The sequence below is a fragment of the Ananas comosus genome, linkage group 10, assembly GCF_001540865.1.
Source record: "Ananas comosus cultivar F153 linkage group 10, ASM154086v1, whole genome shotgun sequence".
Taxonomy (NCBI): domain Eukaryota; kingdom Viridiplantae; phylum Streptophyta; class Magnoliopsida; order Poales; family Bromeliaceae; genus Ananas; species Ananas comosus.
Genome location: NC_033630.1, coordinates 10,539,830 through 10,552,492, shown reverse-complemented (window position 1 = coordinate 10,552,492; position 12,663 = coordinate 10,539,830).

Here is a 12,663-nt window from a genome sequence, read left to right as displayed (position 1 = left end):
CTTAACATCACTTGGCCCAATATGCCAAAATGGGTCAACTAAAGCCCAAACTAATTACTAAATAGATCATTATATGAGTTGTTGAACCAAATCCAAAATAAAGCCAACTAGGCTAATAAGTGAATTTAATATCACTAACCCAACATTGAATATACACTTAAAAAAAAGAAAAAAGAAAAAAAGAAAAAGAATATACACTTTAAAAATATATATTTTTAATTGAATTCAAATTCGCATCTGAATTTGAAATATATATATTTAAAATATAAATTCTAAATTTAAATTAGAATTTTGAGTTAGAAAGTTGAAGGGGAGGAGGACTAGCTTTTGCATGAATGAGAAGGAGAGATAGGAGGAAGGGATTGGATTAGAATGTCAAACATAAATTAGGAATTGTTTGGTTCCACGTAAAACTATAAAAAAAATAATTTTTAGTGAAAAAAATTTAAGTTTAGTGCTTGGTCCGTAGGAAAGGAAATTAAATTTTCCATAGCGCTACCCTTGCTTGGATGATAGGAAATGGAAATGAAAAATTATAAAATTCATTTTATTGTGTGCACTCATGCACCACACTTCAATCACTTGTCTAGTCTATCTCATATTTTTAATTTAACTATTAGAATTTTATATATAAAAACAACCAGTAAATATCCAATTATATGTATATATATATTAAAATATAGTAGAAGATTGATGATATATAAAAAAAAAATAGTGTATATATGCAATACACCTGGTGTACACAATATTTTTACTTTTTCATAGAGTCAAATTTTCACTCATTTATGTAGATCGCGTCAAGCTTGCACCTCGTAGGCTACATATGTTCGTTGGTTGAGTTTTCGTTTTCAAAAAATTGACAAATATGTGAAAGCATTTTGCAAAAAAAATACATTTATGACGGAACAAACGAGTGAAAAAAAAAAAATTGAACCGAAAATAATTTTGAGTTAGTTTTACGCAAAACCAAACACTCTCTTAGGTAATCAGATGATTGATGTGATGGAATACACTTGTGCATGCACTCGATGTAAAATAAAATGGGCCAGGCCAGCCCAAGGCCATGCATGGGCTGCTTAGCCCAGCATGAGTACTCGGTCTAATTACACTTCAAGTCAAAAATCTCTATAGCTAGAATGCTATTGAGTTGGAATACTATCAACTTTCTAACCCTAGAATCCATATTAATACCACCACTAAATAGTAAATTCTAACTTGTCTTGTAACATCCATAGAAGCAAGGATTTTACTGTCATGGCACAGGGCGTGTCAGAAACTTACAGGCACGGTACGGCACAGTGCGTACCGGGCCATGCCTATGAGTGCCGATCACAAAAAATATATATGTGGCGACATATGATGGCATAAAATATTTATATCCTTTAGCAACAAACTATTCTAACTGTTTATTATGTATCTTTATCAAATCTTTGAACTTAATTGAGAAAATTATTTACTAATTTAAAGAATAAAGAATTTTGAACCGTACCATCAGCACGGATGCTGTATCATGCTGATAATTTGTTGGCATGATACGGCATGGTGGATACGATCTGTGCTGATGGACACTTAAATCCTTGTATAGAAGGACCTTTCGTAAAAGATCATACATGATAAATGTTGGGATTCTCACTAAAACAAAAACGGTTTATAGCGACACTTTTAAATGTAGGTATATGTCAAAAAAGTGCTGCTAGCTAAAATTACCGACACTTTTAAAAAGTATTGCTATATGTGGGGTCGCTAGGTATATAGTGACAGTTAAAGAGTGTCGCTATAACCTAAAAGAGTGTTGCTAATTTACCAACACTTATTTAAGCATTTAGCAACCGCCGAAACTCTATCTCGCTGGCTGCGGTGGCGGAGGAGGACGACAGTAAAGACTCTTCATCTAGAATTTCAGTGGATTGAGTGAAGAGAGAAGAAAAGATGATAATTGATTTTTCTTTTTTTTTTCTTTTCTTTTGTAATCGGGCCAAATGGACTGGGTGTGATGGGTTGAGTAGAGTAATCTTTTATTTTTAGTTGGATTGGACTTTATATTTAGGCATTAGTAGATGTGTTTTTAAGTTTTAGTATAAATGGAACACTTACTCAAAAGTGTCCCAAACATGTGTCCCTATAATCTAATTCTGTTGTAGTGTCTATACATTGTCCTAACTAATGGTTTTTTAATCCAAATTAACCTCGCTAACCAATTTAAAATAGGAGGAGCACCTCTCATAGATGATCACACATGATGAGGGGTTGTGATTCTATTGTCCTAAGTAATGGTTTTTTTAATCCAAATTAACTTCGTTAACAATTTAAAATAGAAAGAGCACCTCTCATACATGATCACACAGATGAGAGTTAGGATTCTATTATTGTTTTCTAATCCAAATTAACCTTGCTAGCCAACTTAAAACAGAAGCAATTTCTGAATAAAAAAATGTAATTCATAAACAGCGGAGATTTAACACATATCCAAACTAACATAACTAACCAGTATAAACTAGAAACAGTTTCTAAATAAAAAAGTGTTAGTTCATAAGCAATAGAGTTTAAATACATAGCAGTGCTAGGTTTAAATTAAGTCCAACATAGGTTGCAATCCAACAACTTGGCCATCTAAAGACCAAGTTTCAATTGGTAATATTAAAACTCGAAAATGCATTCCTTCTATGATCATACATTGTTTAAATCGTTCCTCAAAATCGATATTTACTGCCATTGAATGTACAATGTATGAACTGATCTTAGTCGCTACTTTTACATATATATCAAGTAATTAAAGAGAAAATTGAATATATGGTGTGAAACAAATAGGCTCAAAAAACAAGGTATAAAATCTCTTTATTCAAAACTTTTTTTTTTGAGTAAGGCCAGTAAACATTTTATTACAAAAGTAGTGTTTGATTACAATAATATAGAGTTTTAGGAATTAAAATAAGCTTATTTCTAAATAAAGAAAGAAGGTCCGACATAAGACATAAGTACCTGTAAAACTAGATAAAAGAGAATTTAACACCTCAATAGTTCCACATAAGATTGGAGTTAACTCTAATAATAATAATTGGGTTGAAAGATTTTGGGCCAGTAGTTTGGGTACAACGAATTATTATTACTAATGGACTGGGACGTTACATTTGTTATTAGAGTCAATCACCAGCCGAAAGTGTGAGATAAGTCATAGCTGAGTCAGAATCATAGAGCAAGTAGAGTGTAGGTCCCACAAGATCGGTTAAGACTAGCGAGACGAATCTCATATCATTTGGTACTTGTAGTTTTCTGAACTCACTATAGCATCATGGGTGGTAGCTAAAGCTAAAAAATTAACAGGGTTAAGCGACATGCCATTTAGTAAAATATTAAGAGGGTTAAGATGCTAGCAGTAGAGTAGTTCTAAGATGAGTAACCGCCGAAAAGCAGGATGTGCATTAGGCAAAAGATTAAGAGGGTTAAGCATACTAGAGCTAGAGTAATTCTAGAATGGGTACCGTCCCGAGAAGTGGAACTTGACATTTGCAATAAAAGCTTGGTGCTTGTGAGATTTTTAATTTTGATATAACATTTTGAATGATGATTTGGGCTAAGAGGTTAAGAGGGTTAAGTGTGCTAGGGCTAAAGTAATTTTAGGATGGGTATCCTCTTAGAAAGCAAGACATGATATTTGGTATCAGAGCCGAGTTCACCAACCAAAAGTATAAGGTATGCCTCACATCGCTTGATGATCTTAGACTGTATATGTAGTAGACTGACAAGAATGCCAAGACCTAAACGGAGGGAGTAAGTGATACCACAATAGTCTCATATTGGATGAAAATGAAATTATGATTAAGAATATAAGAGATCATGAACACTAGTATTAAAAACTGAGATTAAGCATTTTAGGCCACTAGTTTAGGCCTAGTGAGCTATTATTACTAGAAGGTTGGGCTTTTATAGATAAGTTCATAATATAGAAAAATATAGAATAATTAATATGATGGTCGAAAAAAATCACTCAGATTATACACTTGGTCCAACTACGTACCGTCCCTCAACGTATAGCAGAACATTTCGATCTCCGATCGAGTTTGTTAAGTTAGGAAAAACATACATTAAATTAGTGGCATCTGACAAATTAGAAGAGTGGGTAGTTCCGAGTAGTGAGAGAGCAAAGCAAAATGGAGGTGAAGATCTAAATGATTATAGTGTAGATCATATATAGGAAAAAAAAAAAAAGGTCAAAAGGTAGTAAGAAAAAAAAATGGCAAGGAAAANAGGAAAAAAAAAAAAAAAAAGGTCAAAAGGTAGTAAGAAAAAAAAAATGGCAAGGAAAAATAAACAAAAATCCTTAACTATTGGCCAAATTTTGGCCCCTGGCCAAAATCTAACCAAAATGCTAGAATATATAAAAGGAAACAAGAAGAAGAAAAAGTCGTATCTTCTTGTAATAAAAAGATAATGACTTTTCTTTCATTTTCCAAGCATTTCTATTGACTTTCCTTCTTTTTTACTTCCCTTCACTCCTGCTTCTTGGCCGGATTTTGGCCGAATATACGGCCAAAATCTAGCTAATAGGTACGAATTTTTACTTATTTTTCTTTATCTTTATTAATTAAAAACAAGTCATCATTTTTTATCATGGCATCAAAAAAACATATTATTACAATATTTCGATATATTCAAATTATATTTATTTATATATTAAAATAGCAACTCTATCCAATCATCATTAACATAGTCAAACTAGAAATGACTTGATGAACTAATTAATAGAAAATATTAAAATTTATAAAAGTTAATTTATGGCATCTTCAAATATATATTCTAAAACATTTCTAATAAGCCCAATCAGCAGATTAAATACTGTAAAATTGATTGTGAGAAAAAAAAAATTTTCGACCCAAATCCTCTCAAAAGGGTCTACATAGTCTACCAAATTAATGAACCATGTACATGAGGATGGTTGATATTGAGTGTTAGAAATATTTTTATCCATTTTCGTAAATGTTAAATCTTAATGAACCAGTACTGTAGCATATAGATATTCGCTTTCTACTAGAACTATAAATCTTATATACTAAACTAGTCGGCATAGAGATTCGCTCTTTACTTGGACTTCACATATTATATCATAATTGGATCAGTCTACTGGCTGGCTATATATATATTTGTTACAAAAATATAAACCCAAATTTTTTTTCTTTCGTAAGTTCTCACTATACGTAATGCATACTCCTTGTAATCCCCTGATATATAGTTGAGTGTGTTGTGCTTGAAAAGAATATACTTTGTCCTGATAATTATTATAATAATTTTCTTACTCCATTTGAGGAAATTGTTGGATGTGATTTATATGATTTATTCAAAGCGATCCCCATAAGGATAAAGCCGATCCAACAGTTGACATATATTAATTATTTACGCTTTTGATGGACGAACGTGATTAATGTCGGATCGTTGGCGCTAACCATTAATCCCAAAAGCTCGAGCTGTTAGAAATACGNGAATATATATATTTTATATTTATATAATTTATTTAATTTATATTTTTATATATAAATAAATAATTATATATAATATATATTTTTATTATTTAATTTTTAGCAAAATAAAAATATAAATGCAAGCTTAATTATAAAAAGACTCATTTATATATAAAGTTTCAACTATGAGATTAAAGTCTAATAGATAAGATTTTATAAATTTATTTTTTATATATATTAAATCTAATCCGTTTTAACTTATTGTTCGTTGGCCAGCTCATGAGCCAGCTCATGTTCGGCTCGTTTATTAACAAGCCGAACACGAGCTGAATTTTTCGGCTCGATACTTTAACGAGCCAGTTCGTATTCGGCTCGTTTACACCCCTAGTGATACGTGCTGTCTATTTTTTGGATACCTCTTATTTACATTCCATTTTGTTATTGGGTATAAGATCAAATTCATTTGGATATGACTGTTGGCTTAAATAGGCCAGCATCCTGTTTTGTGGCGGGAGGCCATATGGGTCGAGTCTTATTCGAAATGGCGTGATGCTGGGTTGGGCCGAGTTATATTTGAAGTGGCGTGAGGCTGGTTGGGCCGAGTTACAATCGAGACCCGTGGGCATTGTATTTATACGCTTTAAGACTCCATTTGGTAACGGAATAACTGCAGAATAATCAAATTTATTCTCGTTATTATGCCAAACGGAAAAAAAAAATACCGGAATAATTTATACCGGTCAAAACAGGTTATTCCAATTTTCACTGGAATAATCCGTTAATTTTATTCTTTCCCAACCATGGAATAAGGTTTATTCCTGGAACCCGAGGGGCAGCAAGGCCTTCTCGGCGCCACTTTACCCACCTACCAAAGCTCTCATCTCTTTTCCGAATGCCAAGTACGTAGAGATTTGGTTAGTCCAATATATTTATATTAGGATTTTTGTTTAACTATGTGAAATGATTGACAGCTAAATAAATTAGATACTATTGCATATATTATTGATTTCTAATTGTATAAATTAATTTAAAATTATCTTACTTACTGCATATTGCATTGCTCAGTAGAAAAATATTATTATTTTTTAATTATAATTTTTGTATTGTAATTATATTTGAAAAAATTATATTAAAATTTATCAAGTATTGTATATGTATTATACAAAGAAAAAAATTCACGGTATATACAAGGGCAAACTTGGTATTTTTAAATATTTCAATCAACTTTACTAACTATTTTTTTTTTTCTTTCAAGAAAGTTATCAAACATCATTTTGTCTATTGCAGAGAATAAGTACAAATTTTGCTAAACAAAAAATTATTTTCAATCCTCTCTATCATAGAATATTGAGATATTCTAGGAATAAAAAAAATTTAACCCTGCAAAAATTATCCTATTACCAAACACGGCCCAAGTGAATTGGTTTCGTATTTCTAACAGCTCAAGATTTTGACTATATTTTCAAATCTAGCACGTAATTTTACAGTAATAATATTGATAATAACGTAACTGTTTCTAGAAGGAGAGTAATTTTGGATTGTTGATAAAATAATATATAATTAATAGCAAATGAATTATCGCCAGCTCCCACGTCAAATTATGAGAAAAAATCCACTTTTTTTTCTCTTTTGTTGAATGAATTGAAATCGTACTAGGGTGTTAACGTCATATTTATGTTTGAGTTCCCCAGGATGCGGGGAGCTTGAATGCTGCTTTCAACAAACGTGCAGGTGGGGAATCGACTTCCGATCAACCGCTCGACTGGCATTTGGGTATGCACTGTCTGCAGTGTTGAGACCGCTTTCATTGAGGGCATGATTGGTCGGCTGATCGACATATTCAGATTTCACTGCAATTAGCATAGATAGCAAATTGTTTCGTTTCGTCGCCTTTTGAAATCCAATAACAACAATATTCTTATAGGATGGTCTTCCAGATATGGTCCATTTTCACAAAGTACTAATAAACTATCTAGCTAAAATGAAGCTTTGCCTCCCAGGTAGCTTCTAGTTGGGTCTGTTTTGAAGAGTTTGAGGAGTCTGTGATTGTTTATCCTGTGGAATAAATGTTTTAATGGTGTTCTTTCAAAAAAATAAATAAAATTAAAAATCTTGCTTTCAGAAAGTAACGCTTTATCAGCTATTTGATTTGCGAAAATGGATATAAACCGTTTGGTTGCATGTAGTTGCAACTGCACTGCAGTTGTAACTGCATGTAAATACAAATTTCGTGTTTGGTTTAATGTATTTAACTCCAATCACTGCAGTAGGAATTGCAGGAGGAGGCTCAATTGCAGCAGTTCGAACTACGCCCAAATTGGCCGCAGTTCCAACTACATCAGTTGGAGAGAGAAATTTTAAATAAAAGGTTTGCTTACCTCCTCAATATTTTTTAAACAAAAATTATTTTTCTTTTTTACATTGGAGGTAATCTCACCATCATATATATAAAAATAATAAAATTTTAAAAATTATTTCTCAACTGTATGCAACCAAATAAATTATTTATACTTGCAGCGTTTTTCACTACATCCAACCAAACAAGATTCATGTAGTTATAACTGCTGTATTTTCAACTACATGCATCTCTAACTACACTACATTTATAATTACATCTAACCAAACGGCCCCTAAAAGTAACAGAGTTATAGCTAAATATCACTTTTTTGACTTCGGCCCAAAATATTTCAAGGTCGATCACCTAAAGCAAGAAGTGCTTATCTAAATGGTTATATTTGGTTTAACTTTAATTTTTGAATTTATTTTTAGAATTGAATTTCAATTTAAATTTGAATTGAAATCGCAATTAAAGTTTTACGTTTTTAATTTAGTTGTAATTAATTTCAAATTCGACACAAAATTTTTCAATTCAAATTTATAAATTTTATTTCAATATAAAATAAAAACCACAATTTTGTTTTAATTTGAATTCTATTTTTAATTTTTTAACTTAAATTTAAATTAAAACTTAAATATTTAAATTTAAAATTTGAGAAAATTATTTTTAGCTAGGAACTTCACTTTGAACTTTAAATTCAAATTGTTCTAAACTACAAATTAAAATTATTATCTATTGAAAATTGAATTCAAAATTTAAATTTTTACGTTGAAATTTGAAATTGAATTTAAGTTTGCATTTTGAATTTAATTTCAAAAAAGAGTTTTTGTTTGAACTTTGAATTCAAATTATAAACTCAAATGTTCAGTTTGAATTGTAATTTAAAATCAAAATTTAAATTTAAATTTAAATTTAAATTTTGATTCAAATTAAACATTTGGATTCAAAACTTAAGATCAAATAGTAAGTCAAAATTGGATTCAAACATGAATTCAAATTATATATAATCAAATAATCAAACAACCGAAACCACACAAAAGCGTAACTTTCTGTTTTTCACTTTACAATTAATCAAACAATCAAACTGAAAAGTTATTTTTCGTAAAAGTCATTTTTCTAAAAATTGACTTTTTTCACTTCAACTACTTTCAGACAACCAAACATGATCTCATAAGAAAGGCTACAAAAGCATATCTTTTTATTTTTCACTTTATAGTGAATCAAACAATCGAACTCAAAAGTTATTTTTTTTAAAAAAAGTAGGTCACTTCTAGAGTATCTGATGAATGGTACCTATGCCTCAATAGTAGGTCATCTCTAGAGTCAATTAAATCTAAACCATTTATTAAGAAAAATAAATAGTTGAGATTTATATGGTGTATTGATGTATTACTTTTTTGGAATAACGGAGGAATATATAAGAGGTATATTGGAAAGAAAAAAAATTTTCAAAATTTTAATTGGTATAATATAGGTAATTATTCTTATTTTTTAGAAAAAACTTCAAATACCACCCCTGCGGTTTCATACTTTCGCACTTTAGTGCCTTGTGGTTTAAAGTGTATTAATCTAGTGTCATGTGTTTTTCTTTTTATCCTTTTATTATCGATTCCACTAATTTTTTTCTTTAAATTAGTAATAAAGTTAAAACTAAATGGTACTAAAGTGAATATTTGATAAACCTAGATAGATATCTGAAGTTTTTTGTATATAATTTAACAAAATATTAACGGAAAAGCTGACGAAAAGATAAAAATGAAACCACAGAATACTAACTTGATATAGTTTAAACCACAGAGTACTAAAGTGAGAAAGTGCGAAATCACAGAATGATATTTGAAGTTTATCCTTATTTTTTAAAATACTCTTCTTCAAAACTGCTTGGATTACGACTGCTTCAAAACCAATTAATCAAAAGATCTCTTTTGACCAACCAACCAAGTTCCCACAAATCTGAGCGACCGCACAACTCTCTTGACTCTGACCACTTAACAGTAATCTTGGCGCTACACGGCACAAAAAGAAATAAAACTAAAAACAATATATCTTTTCTCGATCATTTTGTGATTTAATACAAAGTGGGTTTTTTTTTTTCCCATAAAAGATGAAATAAAATAATATAATTATTGAAGCATAATAATAACCCCACGTTTGATTTCCATTGTAACGGGGGATCCACGGGATCTGATCTTGATAATAACTTGTTTTTTATTTTAGTCACTAAACGCCATCATAGGTGTTTTAAATATAAAATTTAAAGTCATCGAAAGTGATCTATGTGTTCAAACTTATAAAATTATACTAGATTTTACCTGCGTTTTGGTATTTTTATTATTTTTTTCCAACACACTTGAGATATGTATAGTCACTATATATAGTGACTATGCCAAACACGTTTTATATTATATTTTTAATAGTTCATTGTTGAGGAGCTTTGGTGCATATTGTTGTTTTGTTGTTATGTATCCTTGCAATTTTTTTTTTGATTTCCTAATTTATCACTTTTAGAAGTTTAATATTAAAAATATCCTTTTAACATTACAAGTTATTTTAAATATACTTTTAGAAATAAATTCCGTTAGTAAACGGTTAGCAACAATCGTTATTACTGTAAAATTACTATTTTACCCTTTTAAATATACCCTTCTATAATTTAAAATTACTGTAAAATTACTATTTACAGTAATAGTTGTTACTGTAAAATTACTGTAAAATTACTATTTTACTGTAAAATTACTGTAAAATTACTAACTGTAAAATTACTATTTACAGTAATCGTTATTACTGTAAAATTACTATTTTACCCTTTTAAATATACCCTTCTATCATCATCAACTTTTTTTTATTTACCCTTAAGTTAGGGACAAAAAAATATTTGTCCGTTCTTAGAGGTATTTTGATTTTTTTTTTTAACTCCGGTAGACATATAACTAATGTTTAATCCGAGATAACTTAACCAATGTTAACTGTGGGAGCATTTTTGAATAACGGAGGAATATACGAAAAACATATTTGAAAAAAAAAAATAATTTAGATATTTTTAAAGTTTTTGAGTGATATATAGATAATTATCCCAATCTTTTAGTACCTCTGATTATACTGAAGCAATCTTTTAATGAGTACTTCCTATTATATTGAAATATAGTAATAATTTTTGTCTATATTATTGTTTTAAGGGCTTTTTTTGCATTTGACCCTCTCAAAAAATTTTCTTTTATAAATAATCCCATCAAATTTATAATTATAAATTTGACCCTATTCCCGCCACGCAGGTGCCACATCAGCGCCACGCAAGCACGAGGGTGTTAAGTTGAATACGGTGAATCATTCATCGTGTTCAAACATGTTTGCTAAATTTATCCCATCGGATATTTCATATGTGACTACGGGTCGAACCGAAACAAAATACTTTTTCTTGGTAGGTGTGATCCGTTGAACATAGATCCAATTTTTTCATTTTTTTGAAAAGAGGGAAATGAGGAATAAGAGAAATAAAAGTATGGAACACGGTGAATCATTCACTGTGTCTAAACACGATGAATGGTTCATCGTGTTTAACTTAACAAATTGGCCCCAGCCCGCTCACGTGACGCTGACGTGGCGCATGCGTAGCAGGGTTAGGGTCATTTTTGTAAATATAAATTTATTGGGATTATTTTCAAAATATTTTTTTTTCAAGAGGCCAAATGCAAAAAAAAGTCCTTGTTTTAATATAAAATTTTGTATGGCTCTTGATTTGACTCTGTGTCACTTTACATGTATGAATATGATTAGCCTCCAAAGTTTAGTTAATCTTGACGAGATTATTTTAGTCTAATAAAGTTTTATCCACTCATATGAACCACATTAGTTAGCAATAATAACTTGTTGAATCCAAACCAATCAGTCGAAAATGATTGAACTTAGTTATTATTACTTGTGCTCATGGTCTCTTATATATCTATTCACAAGCTCATTTTCATCCGATATAGTACTATTGGGCTCTGTCATAAGTAAATTTTGACACCTACTTAACTTCAAATTTTAGGTAAAGTTTGGTAGCACGTATAAATTAATATTAAGACGCTAGAATGCTCAAAAAATAGATAATTAATATTGTGTGCAAGATTGAGAACCTACGACCGTATTTTGGATTGTGAAATAAGCAAAGAGGTGTGGAATCGATCAAACTAAAAAAAAAAGGATAAAAGTGATTATAAAATTAAAAATATAATAATTATAACAAGAATAAAAAGGTTTGGGGATAATGGTAAGCAATACCTATCCAATAATTTCTCTCAACACCATTCCAATGGATACGGATATATTCCACTACCTTATCCCCAACTCCTACCGTGTAACGCTTCTACATAACTCCCTCAACATGCGGGACCCACATATGAGTTTAACGTGGCAAACGCGCGTTACACCGAAAACCAACGTCTCATCCCCTCCCCCACCGACCTTTTCGTACCCCATCAATGTCCACTCCATAACGAAACGCAGATTCTTTCTCCTCTCTCTCTCTCTCTCTCGTGTTACACACCATTATTTCCACTTTATTATTTATTATTATGTAATAAATAAATAAAATTCCATTTTAACCCCTATTTCCCAAATTTTTCCACGCCCTTTTTTTTTTTTAAAAAAAATTAAAATTAAATTTACTCCCCCCTCACTTTTCCCCGCCGCTTTAAATGGTGTTGAATCCTCCTCCTCCGACGATGACCTTCGCGAAGCTCCTCTCTCGTCCCTCTCGCGGTATCCCTCCCCTCTCTCTCTCTCTCTCTCTCTCTCTCTCTCTCTCTCTCTCTCTCTTCGATCGTCGTCGTCTTCGTCGTCGGCGTCTAGGGTTTTTCTAACGATCAATAGGTTTCGTTAGTGGGCTCGGTG